This window comes from Hyaena hyaena, unplaced genomic scaffold, assembly GCF_003009895.1.
Source record: "Hyaena hyaena isolate Hyena2069 unplaced genomic scaffold, ASM300989v1 scaffold_651, whole genome shotgun sequence".
NCBI classification, from domain to species: Eukaryota; Metazoa; Chordata; class Mammalia; order Carnivora; family Hyaenidae; genus Hyaena; species Hyaena hyaena.
This window is the reverse complement of record NW_024081282.1, coordinates 1100213-1112052: the sequence shown is the minus strand read 5'-3', so window position 1 is coordinate 1112052 and position 11840 is coordinate 1100213. Positions and strand designations below refer to the sequence as shown.

General features: G+C 37.3%; 1 pseudogene; it reads right to left on the bottom strand.

Moving 5' to 3' along the window:
• Positions 1-1145: 1145 nt before the first annotated feature.
• On the bottom strand, positions 1146-3314 carry LOC120219800 (annotated as a pseudogene).
• Positions 3315-11840: the final 8526 nt, after the last annotated feature.

Genomic DNA, 11840 nt, shown 5'->3' with positions numbered 1-11840 from the left:
GAAGATGCTTAAACAGCTGAGCCACCCAGGCGCCCCAAATTCAACCTACTTTCAAGAGACTCCTCATGAAACGATGCTCAGCATCCCTCCTCATCAGGGAAATACAAATCAAAACCACACTGAGATACCACCTCACGCCAGTCAGAGTGGCTAAAATGAGCAAATCAGAGAACTCTAGATGCTGGCGAGGATGTGGAGAAACGGGCACCCTCCTACACTGTTGGTGGGAATGTAAACTGGTACAGCCCCTCTGGAAAACAGTGTGGAGGTTCCTCAGGAAACTAACAATAGAACTCCCTTATGACCCAGCAATAGCACTGCTAAGAATTTACCCAAGGGATACAGAACTGCTGAGGCATAGGAGCACGTGTACCCCAAAGTTCATAGCAGCACTCTCCACAATAGCTAAAACATGGAAAGAGCCTAAGTGTCCATCAACAGACGAATGGATCAAGAAGATGTGGTTTATCTATACTATGGAATACTACATGGCAATGAGAAACAATGAAATCTGGCCATGTGTAGCCACATGGATGGACCTTGAGGGTGTTATGCTGAGCGAAATAAGTCAAGCAGAGAAGGACAAATATCACATGTTTGCACGTATAGGAGGATTAGAAGGAACTTAACTGAGGACCATAGGGGAGAAGAAGGGGGAAAATGGTGGGGGAAAGGGAGAGAAGCAAACCATGAGAGACTCTTGAATGCTGAGAACAAACTGAGGACTGATGGGTGTGGGGGGGGAGGGGGGAGATGGGGATGGAGGAGGGCACTTGTTGGGATTAGCACTGGGTGTTATATGGAAACTAATTTGATAATAAACTATTTGTGAAAAAAAAAAAAAAGAGACACTTCTTCCACTGCTGAAACACCTAATCCTGCTCTGTGCTTTTTTTTCTTCTATAACAATTCCTACTGTCATATAATTTACATAAAATAATGATAATAAATAAAATGATTTATATGTATACATATATTTAATCTTACATATTAAAAATACATAATTTATATATGTAATATGTATTTACACATACAAATATGATAACATAAGCTCCACAAGGACAGAGGTGTTTATCTATTTATTTATGTTTTTTAAGGAATATTTAATAACAAGGTAGATAACATATACTTATCTAATACGGCACTTTTATATCACTGAAGCTAAAGGAAATTATCCTATTCATTGGGTAAAAGTGGACTGCAAGATGTGTTGACACTGTAGTGTAAGTTAAAAAATTCTGTAATTATAATTTCAGAACTTCAGAATTTGAGTGTCAGTGTTCTCTCATTTTTCATTTGAGAAAAGAAAATTCCTTTGAAAATCATATGAAGCTTGGACAAAAATTGCATAGCTTTATTCCTAGGATCATTCTGTAGTCTTCATGATTCAAAAGACCCAGGGGAAGCTTCAATTCCACCTCACATGATCTGATCAACCAGGAGAATGTTGCTGGCAAACACAGTGCAGGAGTGAAGAAGCTGTTTCTTTACACAATAGTTATCACATATACCTACTTCTGCTGCTACCATTGGCTCATCTCTGTTCAAGTCCACACACACAAGTTGACCTGATTCTGAGTGTTCTGCTTGACCTTTAACTAGTGTTTCCTGAAGGTCACAACCAGTGTTCTGAGCAAGAACCTTTAGGAATAATGAGCAATGTATCAGCAAATGCTTGAACTCCAAGTTGGGCCCTGCCCTTTACACTGGGCTTATATTTAATCAATCTCTTATTGCATCTTTGATGTGAGTGAATGTGTGCTTATTTGGTTCTTTGACCAATAAAATGATCGAGTGAGGACTGTTACATTTCTCAATAAAGGCAAATATCTCTTCTCCCAATGTATACTCATAGACAAGTCCTGCATGTCCCAAACAATCAGTATTTTGGTCATCAAAAGAATTTAGAGATATTCTGGGGCACCTGGGTGGCTCAGTTTGTTAAGCTTCTGACTTCGGCTCAGGTCCTGATCTCACGATTGGTGGATTGGAGCCCCGCGTCGGGCTCTGTGCTGACAGCTGACAGCTGACAGCTAGCTCAGAGCCTGGAGCCTGCTTCAGATTCTGTGTCTCCGTCTCTCTCTGACCCTCCACTGCTCACGCTGTCACTGTCTGTCTGTCTGTCTCTCTCTCCCCATCAGAAATTAAAAAAAAAAAGATATTTAAAAAATTAAAAAAAAGAATTTAGAGATATTCCATTGCAAGCAAGGGTCAGCCTTTCCATATTTCTTCTTTTAGCTCTATGCAGAGCTACTAGGCCTTCTTTTTAAGAGTATCTATGGAAATGGAGTCAATTCCCTTTTGATTAATAAGAAATCCTTTACCTGAATCATCACAGACTTTCTTTTTCAGTTCTATTATTTTTTAACTCTATCTTCAATGAGTTATCTTTCAGTATTTACAAGTTTCTCTCTCTCTTGTGCACTCTTGTAAAATATGGCCAGAATTTACTTCCATTTTTTTATCTCCTAATGACACATTGCATGTAAGGATGTATATATCTTTTTTTTTTTTTCCCGCATCAGGATGCCAAGCCCCATGGTCCAAAACAAGACCTCTGATTATGCTTGTATCAGTTTCAAAATTATGTTTCATCTCCATGATCTCAACCACAAAGAGGTCAATGGGTTCATTATATATTTTAATGGTGAAAATGGATTCTACTGCAGCCTCCATTAAGACATCAACAAGGTTCTGTGCTGACTGCCAGCTCAGAGCCTGGAGCCTGTTTCAGTCTGTGACTCCCTCTCTCTCTGACCCTCCCCTGCCCACACTGTCTCTCTCTCTTTCTCCTAGAAATAAATAAAACATTAAAAAAAAAAGACATCAACAAGGTCAGCATGCACTTTAGTACGAGGAGATGTTCTAGCCACATCTATAAGTGTTTCCCTGTCCATTTCTTACTTTGACTTGTTCCAAAAACCAAAGAACTTTTCCTTTGCAGCTTCAAATCCTTCCATTGTTACTCTGGGGATAAAGACCTTCAGAAATGTGGAGAGCCTGTTTCAGCAGCTTGTCAATGATTAGGTCATGGGAAGTGGTGTCATCACCAGTTATGTCATGGTGAGCAGTTGCTACTTTGCCTTATAATGCAGCTGCTGGGTGTTGAATTTGCATGTCATGAAACAGCACATTACCATATTTAGTAAATTTGGTGTCTCCAGTACCGGAAATAAGCATCTTCATGGTGCCTTTAGGATCCAAGTTGGTCCTCAGCAAATTCTGAGCTCCAGGGCCACACTGATGTTGACTGTCAGTACCGCCGGAGCTTGGGCTACCTCGGCCTTAGGATTCAGGATGTTCACATCTGCCATAGATAACCAGCACAAGAAGGGCTGTTTCATTTATTTTTTTATGAACATAGTACCTAGTACAGAATTAACTCTTAATGCTTATTTGATAAAGAATGGATCTGGCCATTTAATTAAATAAGAAGTATTTGCTCTCAAGTGGTGTTAATGACACCTTTTTGTAATTGTTTTTGGTATGTTTGAGAAGGCTATATAGTAGTATTTTAATATAGCAATATCTCATTCTAACAATGGGAGATATTGCCCATATATTCACCACTTTGAGTGATTAATTAAATACTTAATTTGAACATTCATGGTCCTGAAAATTTTTGGTGTTTCAAGAGGTGAAAAAAAGGAAACCAACATTACTCAAATGCTTTAAGTTTACTATAATTGAATGTTAAGCATTTATACATACATTGTTATACACTCTTATAAAAACTTTGCAGTATAGACTTTTAAAATTAATTTTTCAATGCACTTTACTCAAGGACACATAGCTGAAGTCTTCATGAGGCTTCTAAACTATTAAATTCTTAGCTCTTCCCCAAATTCCTTCATGTAAGATAAAAGTAAAGTAAAATCCCTATCTAAAGTAAGTTCATCAGACTTCTATGGCATAAAATAAGTATAAAGTAAAATTTTGGAATATGGTAGTAATAATACTGTAGTATTAAATATTTTAAGTATATGAAAAAGATGAATATTCACAGAATAAGAAACCTGAAATACTACTTTAGAAACCAAGTTAGTTAAAATGTTCAAGTCATAGTCTCATTTCTTTTTGCAATATCTAGCCTCACCAGGATATCCTCCACAACAGAGTGAGCTTTGAAGTTCACAAAATTTGATTCAACATTGGCATATCGACCTGACTTCAAAGGGATTTACAGTGCTGAGGAATTTCACTGAGTTCAAGAAAGAAAGGAGAATCTCAACTACCTGTGAAATCTAACTTCAGAGTACCTGGTACCTTCAACAAAATTAGATATTTTTGGGTCTCAAAAACAGGGATTTGAAAGTACAGTTCTATTCACACAGAAAATTTCTTTTTAATTTCCCGTTTGGTGAATATTTATTGAGATGTGACAATAGGAAAACTAAAAGTTGCAAGGTTAGTACTTTAGAGATAAAGCTTTGCTGAAGCACATACTTAATTCTTAAGGCAAGAAGTCACATGGGCACAAACTTATTTACCCCTGACAATTTACCTGTACCGCACTGGTCTACCAATTTTATTTTTACCTTCCCCTCAAAGGCTTTCCCTAAAATGCCACTTATTTTTTGTAATCATGAGTTTGGGAATTTGACATCATTTAATTTAATACTTCCATTTCCAACCTAGAAATTATTTAAGAAGTTTCTTTCCAATGAAATCTGGCCATGTGTAGCAACATGGATGGAACTTGAGGGTGTTATGCTGAGCGAAATATGTCAGGCAGAGAAGGACAGATACCATATGTTTGCACGTATAGGAGGATTAGGAGGAACTTAACCGAGGACCATGGGGGAGAAGAAGCGGGAAATGGTGGGGGAGAGGGAGAGAGGCAAACCATGAGAGACTCGAATGCTGAGAACAAAATGAGGACTGATGGATGTGGGGGGGAGGGGGGAGATGGGCATGGAGGAGGGCACTTGTGGGGATGAGCACTGGGTATTATATGGAAACTAACTTGATAATAAACTATTTGTAAAAAAAAAAAAAGTTTCTTTCCTCCAATGTATCTTGCACTTTTTTTCTCTTTCTTGTGGTCATGGATTCCCCCAGTACCCGACTGCCATTACCACTCCCTTCTCCAACCCCATTCCACTGTAGCATTGCTAAAATTTAGAATTACAGAAGTGTTACTTATCCTAAAAGGCCCACTCAGTTTTTTCCCCCTATTTTTCACTGCTTCTTGTTATTTCCAATACTATATATTTTAGTGTCTAAACATTCATCTTTATGAATGAAAGGCCATAAATCATTTGTGTCCCCCAATTTGTCCTTGTCTCGAATTGTAGTAAAGAAAAAAAATTATTTAACTGTCTTGAATCAATGTTATATTGGATCTTTATGAAACCTTCCCTATCATATATAACATATATATAGGGTGAGCAGGAGGTGATGATTAAATTTATAGTTACTAAGTGAGGTCAATTTCTTGGAGGCTAAGTAGTCTGCAATTAATAACAGTGTCTGTTCTTTATTTTATACAGAATCATTCAATATGCATTATCTCTTAACTCTCATAACAATTCTATTGATTTTCAGATTTTACACAAATGTGGTATTTGAAAGAGTATTACTTTTGGAGAGCCTGATATCCAGTAATAGAAATTTTAATAACTATATTTTGTTCAGCTATTTTCATAGGTGAGGCAATATGCTAACCTATCAGGAAAGTGCTATTATTATCCCCATTTTGTTAATGAGGACATTAAGAGCTAGAGCAATTAAATCACTCGCCCATGCTTAGAGTCAGAGTCAATATTCAGCTCCAGATCTTTGTCCAGAGCAAAAGCTCTTAACTAGTACGCTTATTAGAATTTAGAACTGAAAATACCTTAGAATTCATTTAGCCCAAACTTCTCATTTTACAGATGAAGAAAATGAGGCAAAAAATAGTTTTTTGCTCAAATCCATAATGCTCTTAGACTAAAACCATCCTTCAAGTCTCTGCACTCTGCCTTCAACACCTCAGCCTGCAACAGCTGTTCCTCACTATCATCCTTAGGAGAAATCCATGGTCTACACCTCTTTTCAAGGGTCAGAGTCTGCTGGCTGCTCATGTCTGGCATCTCATTAATTCACTTCCATGAAAACTATAACTCCAGATCTTCTTTTGACCCTAGACAATGGGGGTAAAGATGAGGTCCTAGAAATAGTGGGTTTACTTTTTGAACCCTATTTGGGAAGCAACAAACCTATTAAATATGTTGATTCTTCATTTCTGTTAATGAAATTTCTAAGTTTCAGTGAAGGCATTTATAACTCCTGAGAGCTAACACTTCTTCACACCAAGGATGGATATATCAGTGACGGCTCCCCAAAGAAACAGAATTTATAAGCTGTATATATATAAACTTATTGTAAGACTTGGGTTTTGTGATCATGGAGACCAAGAAATCCCACAGTCTGCAGTCTATGAACTGGAGAATCAATAGCTGAAATTCAGTCTGAGTCCAGTTTTAAGGCCTGAGAACCAGGGGAGCCTATGACATAAACTCCACTCTGTGTCCCAAAATCTTAGAACTTGGAGCCCCAAAGTCCCAGGGAAGGAGGATATGGATATCTCCACTCAAACAGAAAGGGAATTTCCCTTTCCCTTTCCTTACCTTTTTATTCTATTCAGACCCTCAAAGAGTTGGGTGACACACACCCATTTGGGGGGAGGGGGAGCATCTACTCAGTTCACCAATTCAAATGCTAATCTCTTCCAGAAGAACTCCCACAGATCCTCACAGATTTGTGCTGGTAGCTATCTGGGTATCTCTTAGCTCAGTCAAGCTGACATATAAAACTCACCACAACAATAGGGTATGAGACTGAGGGCAAGTATTGTATTAATTTTGGTGCTGGGCTCAGGCTTTGGTTAGGGAAAGAACACATTCTCTACAAGTGTATTCAGAGCCCTGTTTTTCTTCCATAGTAGCTTCCAGTACAACCCAAGTTCATGCTGCCCAAAAACAACAGCAAAAAACAAATACAAAAAAACCAAAAGACAACAAACCTTTTATAACAATCTTAAACCTGTTCAATAAAATGTGTAAATGAGAAGATTTAAAACATTTGCTTCATTTTCATTTGAGATAATTTATTTTTTAACAGTTTAAATGGTTTTGTTGTGCCCTTTTGACGCTAAGGATACATAAGCTGAAAAAGATATAGTTCCTGCACAGAATGGTTTGAATTGCAGTGGGAGAGAGTGTGAGCAGGGGAGAAGAAGAGAGAGAGAGACAGACAGACAGAATCTGAAGCAAGCTCCAGGCTCCGAGCTGTTAGCACAGAGCCCCACACTGGGCTCAACTCACTAACTGTGAGATCATGACCTGAGCTGAAATTGGACACTTAACCAACTGAGCCACTCAGGTGCCCCTTAAGTATTAACTTCCAAGAAAAATTATTAAAAAGGATAATAATAAATGTATTAAAAATAAAGTAATTTGGATATATTTTGGAAAAAAATAAAACATGGGTTAATTAAACAGCTTAACTTGGAAATTTTAGACTCCAAAAAGTCGTATCTTTAGATTTTTTTCATAGAGCTAGCTCTAGCAAAAATTACGAGCTGGTTATCAAACATGTTTCTTTTCCTACGGTGGACAAGGCAAATTTAAATTTCCTACCATACTTTCAACTGGGCTTGACAGTAGCTGAGTTCTCACCAATGAATGTGAATAGAGAATGAGCACCACTTCAAGGCATTACCATAAAAACTTCTCATGTGTAAACCATATGTATTTTTTCTCCTTCCATTTTGATTTAAATGAGCATAATGATTGGTGGAATAGGGGCCCCACTGATGGAAATGTCCTAGAGTCCTTAAGTCACTGAGTAGAGGAGAGTCTCCCAATAATCGAAGGTCATCTTTTTATGGCTTTTAAGTGAACAAGAAATAAGATTCACTGGTATTTGGGCCATTATAATTTGGGGTTTATTTTATACATCAGATAACGTTATCCTAATATGACAGTGCTATTTTGTTAACCGAATTATAAACACAATCCTAGCTATTTTGTCATATGAGGGTTAACTGAGCATGATTTATAGAATCACAGAATTTTATGGCACAGATTGTAAGAAATATTAGGCATAGGACATTAGACACAACTTAATCCAATAGCCTCACTTTAGAGATGAGAAAATCAATCTAAGTTACCAAAAGCAATTCTTTTCTATTTGTTTCCTCAGCTCAACTAAGGTTAATAACTGTTTTTATAATTGCTACCTTTCTTCTCTCTTCTCACCTTTTCAGTTATCTCATAAACACCTTTGTAGCTAGTCAACAATCCTTTGTACTGAAAACCACTGGTGTGGTTTTTGTGTCTTTTCTGGAGCCTCTGTGTGGACACAACTGGTCTTCCTCTCTTGGCAGAAGCAAACAAGGATATGAAGCAAATTACAAATTATCCTGATTGTCTCTTCTGAAATTGTCCAAAAAGGGTAGATACAAATATCAGTGGTCTCAAATGCTTCCTTCCACACTGGATCATGGGTGGGAACACAAGGCACAAGGGTTGTTCCAGAATGGCTTGGACTCTTTATTAGCATTGTTTATGTCAAGACATACATGGATGCCTTAGTTTAGCTGAGAATGACTAACACAAGCTATAGTCATTATATGGATAATTTTAAAAAATCAGTTTTTGAAACCTGATTTATCAGGTTAAAAACTAGAATTCTTGTGTTCCTCCATCTTCAATATCTTTCTCCTCGGAATTGCTTAAAACCTTTAGCAAGGTCAACTTAAAGAATCTCTCTGTTTACCAAATCTTAATTTCTAATTTATATTGTCTAGATATTCAGGATTTCTTTTTTCAGCCTAATATTCTTCTTTCCTGGGGAAGCGAAGTAAACATTTCTATGCATTAGGATTCTTATATTTAATGAAAAATTCTTAGCTCCATCTAAACGCTTGCTCAAAATAGAGTCAGGCTATTTATTACTTGTATTTTCAGAAAGATTCATTCACTCTATACATCTTCTAAGATGTAAGAGGTACGGCCCATTACTTTTTATCCAGACATGACTTTTCTACCTCTGTGCTTGACCCTGCAGATTCATCATACCTTTATGTTCCTCACATAGCTACTTCTGAATTTTCTCCCACAGTGGGGACAACAGGAGTCTTACCCTCTTTCCGTTTTGATTAGAGGAGAATCTCAGACTAGAAACAGATTAAAACTCTTTTCTACATTATGAAAAGCAGAGTCAATATTCCATTTTGTAAGTAAAATAATTAAGCATATGCCTTTTGCTATAGCTGCTCAGGAGTCTTACTGTTTAACTGTTGAATTTCTGGGAGTTGTCCTCCTTTCCCAGTAGACTTACCCAGTCTGTGCTTGACACATGTCTGGAATGCATTCTGGAGGCTATGGGTAATGGCCAATTCAGTTGCCTCTCACAACTCTCCCTCCCATGTAGCCCAAACTGTCACAGAATCCCAAGAACATCTTCTTGTCTGACTTCCTTTTTTTTTTTTTACCAGAAAATTTCTGAGGATTTTTAAAGATTGCCTTGCCTTTCATGTCAGATGCAGCTGACTGTCCTGAAACTCAGATCTATTTCATAAGTTCACAAGTGAGAGTCACTCCTTAGAGCCCAACAGATATCTCAGGGGCTCAGGCCTAACAAAGCAAAATTGGTTGACAGTCTCACCCAGTATAAGGTATCTGCTAGCTCCATTGCCAGTTAGCACCACTAAACAGAGCCGAATTTGGTCCCTTTAAAAGCAAAATTTTCTCGGCACGCCTGGATGGCTCAGTCGGTTAAGCATCCAGCTTCAACTCGGGTCATGATCTCACGGTTCATGGGTCCAAGCCCCGCATCGGGCTCTGTGCTGATGGCTAGCTCAGAGCCTGGAGCCTGCTTTGGATTCTGTATCTCCCTCTCTGACCCTCTCCTGCCCACACTGCCTCTCTCTCTCTCTTTCAGAAATAAATAAAACATTTTTTTAAAAAAGTAAAATTTTCTCAATCTGACAACAGAAGAGGAAGTCAGAGAAACTCAAAGAGTGAGAAGTGCTCAATAAGCAATTGCTACTTCAAAGATGGAAGGGGCCCTGTGAGATGAGATGGAGGTGCCTTTGGGAGAGAGAGAGGAGAACATGACAGCTATCAAGGAAATGGGATCTCAGTTCTACAGCCACAAGGAAATGACTCCTGTCAACAACCTGAGTGAGCTGAGAAGTGGATTCTTCACCTGGGCCTCCAGATAAAAGCCCAGCCTAGTGGATACTTTGATTTCATTCTCATAACACTTGCAACAGAGAACCCAAGTAAACCTACTTGAACTTCCGTCCAATAGAACTGTGTGATAATAAATGAATGTTGTTTCAAAATGCCAAGTTTGGTTAACTTATTATGTAGAATTAGAAAAATAACACAGTTGCCCACCTGAATTTCACTATCTATTATGAAAAAAAATAGGAAATGAGATTTAACTTTGTGTTTATATTGGGCTCATACTGATTTGGGGGAAGAATTTTTAATTTGTTTTGAAAGCTAGTATTTTAATTGTAACAGCTCCATCTTAAAGCTTCTGATTATAAAAATACATAGCATGTATATATATCATGAAATACTGTTCAGCAATAAAAAGTAATAAATTATTGATACATAAAACAATTTGGATGAATATCCAGGGAATTATTCTGAGTAAATAAAACACAAAAGTTTACACTGTATATGATTCAATTTATAGAATATATTTGAAATGATAAAATTACAGAAATGAAAAATCGATTAATGGGCACCAGGGCTTAGGAACAGGAAGACAGAGAAGGGTAGGAGGTATGTGTGTGTAATGATAAAAAAACAATATGAAGGATCCTTTTGGTGATGGAACTGTTCTGCATTGCATTGGTGGATATACAAACCTACACATGTAATAGAATTGTGTAAAACCAAACACACACACACACACGCAAAATAACACTCTCAAACTGGGTAGATACAAGATACTGAGAAATAATGTGTCAGCCTTGAAAACACACTTGAAAAAATATAATCAATCAAGAAATGAATTAAAATAAAGAACTTAGTGATGCTATATGAAAGGCCTAGTTTAGAAATTTAGAGTAATAGATTTATATAATGTACTGAATCTAACCAAAATTTTAAAATATATTAAAACACTGAAAGGAAAATTACCTACTCTAAAGATATTTCTTTGGGTATAAAGACTCAAGTCATGACACCCAGAGCTAGTAAAAATCATGAAATGATGAGTGCAAGCAAAAAGCCACTAATGTTCCTATTACTTAGAGAAGTAATACTTCAACTTAGGCAGTCAGTAGGCACTCCTTTATGGTGAAGGGGATAGAGAAAGTGGGAAACCAAGATAACTTAGATATTAGGCTCAGATAAATGTCTTAATGGTGAATCCAACCACCAAGATGGGGATTATAGAAACATAGAGTGATTGATAAAGGAGAAGTTAATAATTTTGGGGGTCATACTGACTTTGGAGATCCCACAAGTGGAGGTACCTAGTAAGCAGCAAATTTATAAGACTATACTTCAGAGAAGTGCAGGATAGATTTCAAGTTTGAATAACAACCACTGGAAACCTAGTGTATGGAAAAAAATTTCCCAGGTTGAATACAGATCGAGATTTAAAAAAAAAGGAGGGGACACAAAACCAGAATCTTGGAAAACAGAAATATTTAAGGTATGAAAAGGAGGATAATAACACTGAGAATAAATAATCAAAGGAACTGAATGGCAACTAGTATCAATAGTTTAATGAAAACCGAAGAGGAAAGATTTTTCAGGAAGGGACTAATCAAACTTGTCATACACAAGAGGGGTCAAATGAGAATCAGAATCGAAAAGAACTACTTA